General features: G+C 51.6%; 1 protein-coding gene across 2 annotated transcripts in view; it reads right to left on the bottom strand.

Annotated features, from left to right (window-relative positions):
* Bmp5 (bone morphogenetic protein 5) overlaps positions 1 to 11,106 on the bottom strand; it is a 104,177-nt gene that overhangs the window by 9,209 nt on the left and 83,862 nt on the right. The gene's annotated exons all lie outside the window — the stretch shown is intronic.

The following is an 11,106-nucleotide window of genomic DNA, read 5'->3' as shown; positions in this document are numbered from 1 at the left end:
CGGGCCGACGCGGGGTCAGCCGCGGAGCGCACAGGAGCACACAGAGGGGCGCTGCGCTGCTCGGTCCAACTCAGCCCGGAGACTGCGCTGCAGCGCGGGCAAGGCAGCCGGCTGGGCTGTTGGCCTCAGTGCCTCTTGGTCTTCACCGGGCTGCCGGGGGCTGGCGCTGCGTCCGGCTCCTCCAGCCAGGGCAGCTTTGTGCTGCCATCGGGGCCCCCAGCGCGCACCCAACCTCCATCAGCGCCTGACCTCCGCCAGCGCCCGACCTCCGCCAGCGCCTGACCTCCGCCAGCCCCTGACCTCCATCAGCGCCCCTGACCTCCATCAGCCCCTGATCTCCATCAGCGCCTGACCTCCATCAGCACCCCTGACCTCCATCAGCCCCTGATCTCCATCAGCGCCTGACATCCATCAGCACCCCTGACCTCCGCCAGCGCCCGACCTCCGCCAGCGCCTGGCCTCCATCAGCGCCCGAACTCCGCCAGCGCCCGACCTCCGCCAGCGCCTGACCTCCATCAGCACCTGACCTCCGCCTGCGCCCCTGACCTCCATCAGCACATGACCTCCACCAGCCCCTGACCTCCGCCAGCCCCTGACCTCCGCCAGTACCCGACCTCCATCAGCACCTGACCTCCATCAGCACCCCTGACCTCCATCAGCACCTGACCTCCACCAGCACCCCTGACCTCCATCAGCACCTGACCTCTGCCAGCGCCCCTGACCTCCGCCAGCCCCTGACCTCCGCCAGCGCCCCTGACCTCCGCCAGCCCCTGACCTCCATCAGCCCCTGACCTCCGCCAGCACCTGACCTCAGTCAGCGCCCCCGACCTCCGCCAGCACCTAACCTCCGCCAGCCCCTGACCTCCATCAGCACCCCAACCTCCACCAGCGCCTGACCTCCATCAGCCCCTGACCTCCGCCAGTGCCCCTGACCTCCGCCAGCCCCTGACCTCCGTCAGCGCCCCCGACCTCCGCCAGCCCCTGACCTCCGTCAGCGCCCCCGACCTCCGCCAGCCCCTGACCTCCGTCAGCACCCCTGACCTCCGCCAGCCCCTGACCTCCATCAGCGCCCCTGACCTCCACCAGCGCCTGACCTCCATCAGCACGCCTGACCTCCATCAGCACCTGACCTCCACCAGCGCCTGACCTCTGTCAGCGCCCCTGACCTCCCGTCAGCCCCTGACCTCCGCCAGCGCCTGACCTCCGCCAGTGCCTGACCTCTGCCAGCGCCTGACCTCCGCCAGCGCCTGACCTCCACCAGCGCCCCTGACCTCCACCAGCGCCCCCCACACTCCACCAAGCTGTGCGCACTGGGTCATTCCGGAAGGCCTTCCGGGGAATCTAGCGGCCTTTTGAGGTCTGTGCAGTACAATGACGAGGGGTCTTGAAAGAAGCATGGAAAATCCAGCTCTCTATCACTGTTTATGGAAGAACAACTTCAGAAGAGGCCAACAGACCTGGCGATGCAGAACAGAAAAGAACTCCCAGGAAAGCTTTCAACGAGCCTTGGCACGGAGAATGAAGACTAAAGCTGCAGCCGGAGCCCAGACTCACGTCCATGAGGGCTCGGGTGGCGGGGACACGCAGCAACGAGGAACAACACTCAGAGCCATGGTCCTGTCCTGTGTGCTCAGGGTGTCTGCCACGAGGGGCAGCAAGTCTTCCAGGTGGTTTCCTGCCTTATTTAAAAGGATTGTGCATGAATGATGATGCCCCATTTAAAATTTCCTTTTGTTCGGCTCTTCTAATTTCAAATAGTTGTCACTAAGGAGCGAGAGGCAGGATGTCAATTCAGTCATGATATCAACAGCTGGGGGCAGGAACTGGGAGACTGGAAGGGGCGACACCAACCAAGAAGGGCTCTAACTGATGTGTCCACTGAGACCCCTGTACACACTATCACGGGATAATTTAAAAAAATTATTAAAGAAAGAACTGTCCTTGAAGTTTTATGTCCCACACAGAAATGAATAATACATGTAAAATATATGCTATGTTATATATCACGTACCGATGCACACAAAGAAACCCCTTAACTTGTACATGGCTCCGTGAAAATCGCTAGCAGAAGGTGGACCGCTGAGCCTTCTGTTGTAAATGTAGAGAATTGCTCAAAGCGTAGGCCATGTTAGCACTCCACACACAGAAGTCAGGGTCCCGCAAGGGCAGTATGTATATAGTGTGATCTGAAATCCGAGCATGATTGACGCTGGCTGCCCCCCCCCCGAAGATAGGCATGTTTTCTTAAAACATTTGCTCAGTAAAGACTGCAGAGCAAGCTCCTCCATCCATGAGTGACCCAGTCTCCCGTGGAGGAATGCAAAGGGGATGCAGTCCTGAAGGGTCGGCCATGGTGTGCTTGCAGCTGAACCCCTTGCTCTTCACAGCATTTATCTTGGCTTCAAAAGCACTTTTGTGTTGTGCAGAAGAACATGAGGCTGCGCGGCGTTCCATGAGAAGGCACGGCCGCCGGGAGCCTGGGTGGGTGTGGGGCAGTGGTGTGGAGGGGCAGCGTGCACCTCCACGGGGCCCGGCGGCCTGGCACAGGGAAGCCCGCCGGATGCACACGACGCGACACACGCGGCCTCACCAGAAAGAGAACTCACAAACCGCCCAGCGGCAAACCCAAAGCTAGAGCGAGGAAGAATACAGGTTTCTCTGTTACATGCAGACGGACGGTGGCTGCCCGCCAGCGCCTGTATTTCTTAGAAAAATTCTATCACTGGCATAAATGAAAGAGGCAGTTTGATTTGTGGTTGGAGCAGTTTCCATTCTACTTCCACTGTAACAAATGTATTAATTCAGCTCAGACTCCCTCCTCCTGGCAGCCTTTCACTGTAAAAAGAGAAATTAGAAGTTCAAGCCAAATACCATACCTTGAGCTGACCCACTTCAGTGCATAAACACTTTTACAACATGTTTACTCAGGTGTACCACTTGAAATTGGTTTAAGATGTTTTCAGTGACAGAGAACTCAGCAAAAGAAAAGGGGGAAAATGGAACTTAAGAGACTTAGCTGTTACGGAACAGAATAGCAATCTGTTCTTCGAACCTTTCTGTGACTTGGAATACAACATATGAAAGCGTTTGTTGAAGCTTTTATTTTTTGATATTTTAATGAAGTGTTAATTTAACAGGAACTAAATTTTTCCTTGTACACAATGATGACGGCCGACATTGCTTGGAATATATGATCTTCCTAACAGCAAGCTGGGTTGCTGCTAGACGCTCAGACATTGAATGCAGGAGACGGGTTTCATTCATTACCACACACTGGCCCTTTCATAGTTAAATCGGCACTTAGCTCAGCGTTCCAGATTTCCTCTGGTTTTCTGGATCGTTTCTTTTAGTCTTATTCCAAAGACTCTCACTGTTTTCATTTTTATCTGTGGAGAAACAAGGTGGCTCTCTAAATGTGTACTCTGCACACTCTAAAGACGTGTGTTACAAACTCTGTTTCCTGGGCTTCACAAGGGTTGGTTTTCTTAATGTGAAACACAACAGTTCTCAGGTCAGCGGGACGCCCTTTAAAACAGGCTTTAATGGTGCTCAGGTTCCTCTCCGTTTCCTTTTCCCTTAGGCAAGGAGGTGCTGGTTCAGATGCCTGGAGCCAGCACTCGCTCCGTTTCCACTCGGTCCTGGGCTCCTGGGGAAGCATGGCTGCCCATCTGCTGGAGAGTGGACTCACTCTGCCCACGCCGACCTTGCCAACGAAGCCTTCCACACGGCACCGTGTCTATTAAAAACACACGATCGTTCATGGACGTTTATTTGAACATGGTGAATTTTATTACTGAATGTGTAGTATGCTTAGGTATTACAAGTGCACCACTAAGGAAGCTTAAAGCATTTTGATTATGGGAAAATGTACATGTCTGTGCATCAATATAATTGACTTACATTTCAAAGTTGATGCTCATTTTTTGAGTGATTTCTAGCCTAGGAGTGAAGAAGGGAAGGAGGAGGGAGATGCTTGATAAGATAGATAAATAGATGATAGATAGATAGATAATGAAAATGGTATGACACATCGATGATAGACTGATAAACAGATGACAGATAGGTGACTGAGGATAAATAGGTACAGATAGTTAACAGAGAAATAAATGACAGAGATAGATGATGGAGAGATGACAGTCAGACAGATTAAAAATGAAAATGGTATGATGTAAGGAAATGAAGACTTAAATAAAAGAGTGGGAAGAGAGCAACTCGATCCCAAATGTCAGCAAGTTGGGATACAGTCATGTCTAGAGTTATGATATCAGTAGATTTAATCAAACAGGCCTGCATTTCAGTGAAGACTGATCTATTTCATGGGCAAAGCACCCCTCTGAGGAGGGGTGACTCGGAACCGGGCACTCAGATCTGCTACACGTCATCGTCACTTTGGCCAGGTTTCCAGTTCCGCCTCTCTGACTCTTTATAATTCGTGAAAATACTGAGGAAGTGTTGTGGTCAAATTTGCCCAGGAACACAGCTGAGAGTATTTCAATTTCTAGTAAGAGGGATGGCAGCCAATGCCCAAAGATGTCTGGCCGTTGCTAGGTTTGCATTTCAAACGGGGCCTTTTGGAAAAAGACAAGGTTCATAGTATTTATTTTTTTAAAAACAAGATGCACGCACGCGGGGCAGGGAGGTGCTCTGGAGAAGCCGCTGGCGTGCCAGAGCAGGCGTGAGCTCCCTCCACGGCGCTGGTGCGCACGGTCCTGCGAGGAGTCCAGCGGAACCACCCACAGGCCCTCGGATGCTCCCACAAACTCCACTTTGCTTTTTTCTCCCATGAAGCCACAGCAACTGACTCTAGAACCCCAAAACCACGTGATGAAACCTGGGCAGGAACAATCTGGCCTCCGTGTGGAGCGGGTGCGGTGAGCGTCTCCACAGAGACAATTTCACTCAGGGAAGACCCGGCCGCGGAGCTGACCCTCCTCTCCTCCTGTGGTTACATTTGATTCTGCTACTCTTAAAGTAGGGATTCCCTGACTCTAAATTACACAGGAACTTTACCCTTTGGGGAAAAAGATGAGTTAAAATGTGCGGCATTCTCTACTAAACCAAGTTTCTATCTGATTTTGAGGGAGGCGGGGAGGCTGGACTCCATCTGCTGGACTCCGCACGCACCGTCACCGGTGTCCCTGGCAGGGAGGCGTGCTGCGACTTCCTCCTGTGTTCATGAAAAGGTGCGGCGTGTCAGCTTCAGAGTGAAAACGCAACCTATTTCCAGATAGAAGCGCGCAGATCTGAAGAACCGCAACCAGAATTCCACATTCCTTCTCAAATTTTGAAATGAGTTCCATGACCTCATAAACGCCAAGAAAATTAAAGGAAACTTGGAGTTTGTAAACTGCTTCCACGATGTCAGAAAGTCGCGGTGAAGGAGCGTTTGTGAGACACTTGTTATGAATTTTAGAATACAGGGTAAGAGGTAGAAATGATTCTTCAGAGAAATTTTCCCTTTCTGGTTAACAAACATTTATCAATGCCCTTGCTGGCTCTTTGCTTTTTTTCCCCTTACACTGACATTTAAAAGAGCAATTTAAAACTAACCACTTGGCTTTGTAGCAAATGTTGCATGATTATGAGTCAAGAGTTTTCAGTGGATGATACATAAAGCCCCAGTTCTTGGGACTGTCCGCAGTAGAAGGGGTGTCTTGGCCTCGCTGGGCTGCAGGAGGGAGTGACAGGAACAACACACTGGCTGGGGAAGAACCTTGCTGTGGGACTCCAGGAAGAAGTGCCCGGGGACAGTAGAAGGCTGGGAACCGCACAGGAGAGGAGCCGGAGGCTTGTGCCCAGCCATGGAAGTTGTCCAGCACATCCCAGTGTTTGATTGTACGGGCTGCAGAGCCGAGGTGGTGGGAGGTGACCTCGGGGTCTGGCGCGAGGCCCCTCAGGCCGTGTACGGGCTGCAGAGCCGAGGTGGTGGGAGGTGACCTCCGGCCCCTCAGGCCGTGACCTCCGGCCCCTCAGGCCGTGTACGGGCTGCAGAGCCGAGGTGGTGGGAGGTGACCTCCGGCCCCTCAGGCCGTGACCTCCGGCCCCTCAGGCCGTCTTCTGCCGAGGTGGTGGGAGGTGACCTCCGGCCCCTCAGGCCGCGACCTCCAGCCCCTCAGGCCGTGACCTCCGACCCCTCAGGCTGTCTTCTGCCTTGGGAGGTGGTGGGAGGTGACCTCCGGCCCCTCAGGCCGTGACCTCCGGCCCCTCTGGCCGTGACCTCCGACCCCTCAGGCCGTCTCGTCTTCTGCAAGTCCAACAAACGCTTTTTTCCCCTCGGCCCGGTTTCCAGCAGGGTGGGGCCCGAGCCTCACACAGAGCTGCGCGTCGCCTGCACTCTCAGTAACTCTCCTCTTTACGTGTCGCTACCTCTCCGCAGAGCCAAGGAGTTGCACAGACACTGTCTGTCACCGGGGCCAGGAAGGCTGGAGAGCCCTTGGTTTTACAGCCCTCGTTTATTTTAAGAAAGCAGAAAAGTTCTCTTCACAAAGTCCTATTCTTTTGAGTCTATTTTCCAGTTCTTATGTGACTTTTTTTAGGCAACTTTATTTTATTGTAATGACGCTGTTCGAGGGGCTTACAGTCACAGGTGTAAGGTGAGGAGCACATTTCTTGTTGACCATTGCTATCCCCTCCTTTGTATTATGAGGCTTTTTAAAAAATAAAATAAAAATAGTGGACACACAGAAAATTCTTTCTTAAAAAAGGAAACTTAAATAAAACTAGAGTGAAGCAGTTTCGGCAGAAATCAAAAGTCCTTAAAAACTCCTTGTGTTATGATATCAATAAAAAAAGCTTTTAAACCTCAAACTCACTTGAGCTTACTTTACAGCAGTGAAATTAATTTAATTCTTGGCATTTTATCTATGGCGGTGAAAGCTGTCGTAAATGCACTTAATTCCGAGACTTGAGAAATTTATGAGTTTCTAAAGGAAACACTTTTTTTTTTTACCAGTTTACATATTACTAAATTTTTGTCATACAGAAACTCATAGTTCATTAACTATTTGGCCCTCCCTTTGCACTTGATAAATGAATCTTTAATCCTAAATTACTTCCAAAGTCTTGGGAACATGGCAGTGCCCCCAAATGGGAACAAAATTATTTTATTACAACTGAGGAGGAATGATGGAAACTAAAGAGTACTTTCTAGAATGTGCGCTGGTGCTGAGGTACCTGGCACATGTCTTGACTTTTGGGATACTTGGCGTTTAAGGTATTTCTTCCCACAGGATGGTTTTATTACAAAGGAACTTTCTGTGCCCTGGGTTCTCGCGTCTCTGGTCACGCGTCAAGCCCGAGTGTCTGCAGGGAGCAGGGAGGGGGAGCAGCCGCGTCTGGAATCGGGGTCACTGCTGCTGTCTCGCCCGTGTCACCCCATTTACTCCTCACGGCAAGACGACATCACATCTGAACCTCTGACTGCAGTAAGAACCCACGGAAGGGTCCGATGGTGCCGGTCTGGTCAAGCCGCCGCAGCGGGCTTCCCGCTGATCATCCCTCGGGCTCCATAAAAACCCTCCCCACGTTGGGAGGAAGCAGGGCCGCCGTCCCCTCAGCCTCCGGAGGCCCACACATGGAGGCCGCCAGCGGACAGTGAGACGGTACCCGAGGCCGGGGCCCGGGCTCCTAGCTAGGACAGGTGTGGCTCAGGTGAGAGAGAACTAATCTTGAGTAAAAGAGCCAAGGTGGAGAACAAGGCCCTAGTTCAGGTCCCAGTACCGGCACACACGTGTGCGTGCACACATGCACACACACACACACACACACACACACACACACGAGTCAGTAGATGTATAGATTTTCCTCCGTGAATAGGAGAATAAAGGCCCGGGGCTCTGGGGTGGTGGTAGAAGCCAGGTGGTCCCCTTCCTCTTTCACTCAGAGTGAGGCTTGCCACACTACAGAGATACTAGCATGCCATTCTCACAGCCGGACAAGGGTGCGCCCCCACCTGCAGCCCGCACTGTTGGCTTTGGGGTCTGCCTGTGCATGTCCCGCATTCCCCTCTCTCTCCTGAGCGAGTACCCAGCACATCAGGCTTCAACACCACGCAGCACGGAGGGCAGGGCTGCCCTTGCCACCCGCCCACCGGCAGCCCTCCCTCTCCTTGTCCACAGTGGCCAGTGCCAGATCCAGCCTTGGCAGGGCCCCTTGGGGAAGAAGTTCTACTCCAGCAACTGAACTTCAGCGGAAAGGACGAAAGGGATGGAGTTAAATCCAGTGTGCAATGGTAATAAGCAATACTTCCCATTTTCTGTGGCCATAACTAGATGTTACCATAAAGAATATTTACAGCTCAGATCATTAGCTTAGCCAGAGTTAGCAGTGAGGACTCGGGACCTCAACAAAAACTGGAAGACGTTTCTCACATGGCATTTGTTTGGCAAAGCTGGTGCTTCACAGAGCCTGAAACATGTTAGGAAAATAAAAACCAGACATGCAGATGCAGCTCGCATTTTCCTATTTCACTAAGAGATATCTAAAAGAACAACAACAAAAAAAAACCTGTGTCTTTCACCAGATTGTGAGTCACAATTAACTCCTGTTCCTTGCGCTTGGTTTCGATCAGCTCTTTTAAACTCATGTTGATGTATATTCTTGAGCTGGCATGCCAAACTCTGGATAAGTAGATGATGCTTGCCATGCAGCCCCCTTCAAATATGAGCATGCTACGGACAAATACAGGAGAAACCCACTTTTGAAAGATGGTTTTAAAATATTACAGATCGATCAAATAACAAACTGGAGCCTTCAGTTTATCACGCTTACTTAGGAGGCTTTGTGTGATAATCAACAGAATCCCAATACACGTCAGAGTAGCAGTGGGAGAAAAATATAATACAGGCACGGATGATATGGAGTTAAAACTGCGATCGTGGTGGTGTGCTTGCAGCCATGTTGCTCAAGACCTGAGCGCAGGCGCTCTCTCTGCTCGCGGCCACAGACACAGCCAAGCACAGTGCGTGGCAGCCAACACTTGCTCCCTCCACACTGATTTTTCTTCCCAGCTTTTGGGATCAGAACAACCCTCACACCATTGCATGCGTGGCACCACCCCCTCAGGGCTGAGGCCCTGGCTGTTGGCGCGGCGGGGGTGGGGGCAGCAGGGCGGTGACGTGGAGAGGGTGGATGTTACTTGAACCTCTTATGAAACAGTAGAAAGTTCCAGAGCTTCAGGGAGAACTTGACATTTCCTGGCTCCAGAGCACCCACAGACATTTTGAGGTCACCCAAGGCATGATTCAGGACAGATGGGATGGATACACCATGTCTCATGATCCAGGACAGACAGATGGACACACCACGTCTCATGATCCAGGACAGAAGGATGGACACACCACGTCTCATGATCTAGGACAGAAGGATGGACACACCATGTCTCATGATTCAGAGAAGGAATGGACACACCACGTCTCATGATCCAGGACAGACGGATGGACACACCACGTCTCATGATCCAGGACAGACGGATGGACACACCACGTCTCATGATCCAGGATAGACGGATGGACACACCACGTCTCATGATCCAGGACAGATGGATGGACACACCACGTTTCATTCCATTTAAAATTATCTTCTCTCTCAAGAGAATGGAAAGACAAGCTACAGACAGGAAAAATACGTCTGCCAAAGACATATCGAGGAAAGCACTAGACCCAGAGTCTACAAAGAGGGCTTAAGCCCAACAAACTCTCAAAACTGAACAAGTCACACCAGGCATGGGAGCATACACCTCTAACCCCAGCACTAGGGAGGATGAGGCCAATCAGGCCACCCAGCAGGTTCAATGCAAGCCTGGGCATCAGCAGGACCCTTTTACAAATAAGACAGAAGGGAAGGGAAGAGGAAGAGAGGCAAAATTGTATTTTTAGGGTTTAGGTTAGGCAAGAAGACATAGAAGAAAAGAACATATGGCAGAAAGGCGAGAAAGGAGGCAAAACACTTTTGTTAAAAAAAAATAATAACTAAAACCAGGTGCTGGTGGCTCACACCTATAACCCTAGCTACTCAGGAGGCTGAGATCTGAGGATCATGGTTCAAAGTCAGCCAGGGCAGGAAAGTCCCCATGAGACTCTTACCTTCAATAAACTACTCAGAAAAAGCTGCAAGTGGCGCTGTGGCTCAAGTGGTAGAGCATGAGCTGGAGCATGGAGAGGCCCGAGGACAGAACAGGCCTTCAGTTTAATCCCCAAAATCAGTGGGGAAAAAAGGACCTTACTAAACATTACATAGTAATGAAGATGCGCAAATGGAAGAGTAACCCCAGGGAAAACCTCACATCGACATCATTGGCAAAATGCACCCCAATCCACAGTCCTACAGCACCAACGCCAGTGAGAGTGGGAAATAACCAATGCCAGGGGCTCACACGGGAAATAACCAATGCCAGGAGCTCACACTGAAAATAGCCAATGCCAGGAGCTCACGGGAAATAACCATCCAATGCCAGGAGCTCACACGGGAAATAACCAATGCCAGGAGCTCACACAGAAAATAGCCAATGCCAGGAGCTCACGGGAAATAACCATCCAATGCCAGGGGCTCACACGGGAAATAACCATCCAATGCCAGGAGCTCACACGGGAAATAACCAATGCCAGGAGCTCACACTCAGAGCTTGCAAGGATGCAGAACAGCCACAGAGACACACCCAGGTGGCAGAGTGGTGTCAGTCATCACCAAAAGTGAGCCTCCACTGTGCCAAGACACAGAGGAAGCTTCTACGGAAAGAAGCCAATCGGAAAAGACCACTTAGTGCTGGGTTACAACTACACGGCGTCTGGGAAAGGCAACAATCTGGGCGGAGGGAAGCATCAGCAGGCAGGGCCGCCTGACTCAAGCGGGGAACAGCCCTGGCGCTGAGGAAATCTATTCACCCATTCTGCCAGTGAATTCCTGTCATTGCTATTTGTCCAGAGCAGAGATGACAAAAGCGCTAATAATGACCCCTGTGGTTCCACAGCCACCTTCAGACATTTCCCCAGGCTTCAGTCAGACATGGAGTGTTTATGTTTGCTCTTCCTTCCTTTCTCCTTCCTTCCTCCCTCCCTCCCTCCCTCCCTCCCTCCCTCCCTCCCTCCTTCCTTCTTTCCTTCCTCCCTC

This window comes from Dipodomys ordii, unplaced genomic scaffold, assembly GCF_000151885.1.
Source record: "Dipodomys ordii isolate 6190 unplaced genomic scaffold, Dord_2.0 Scaffold44, whole genome shotgun sequence".
NCBI lineage: Eukaryota > Metazoa > Chordata > Mammalia > Rodentia > Heteromyidae > Dipodomys > Dipodomys ordii.
Note: the sequence above shows the minus strand (reverse complement) of the source record. Positions and strands in the feature narration are given on the sequence as shown.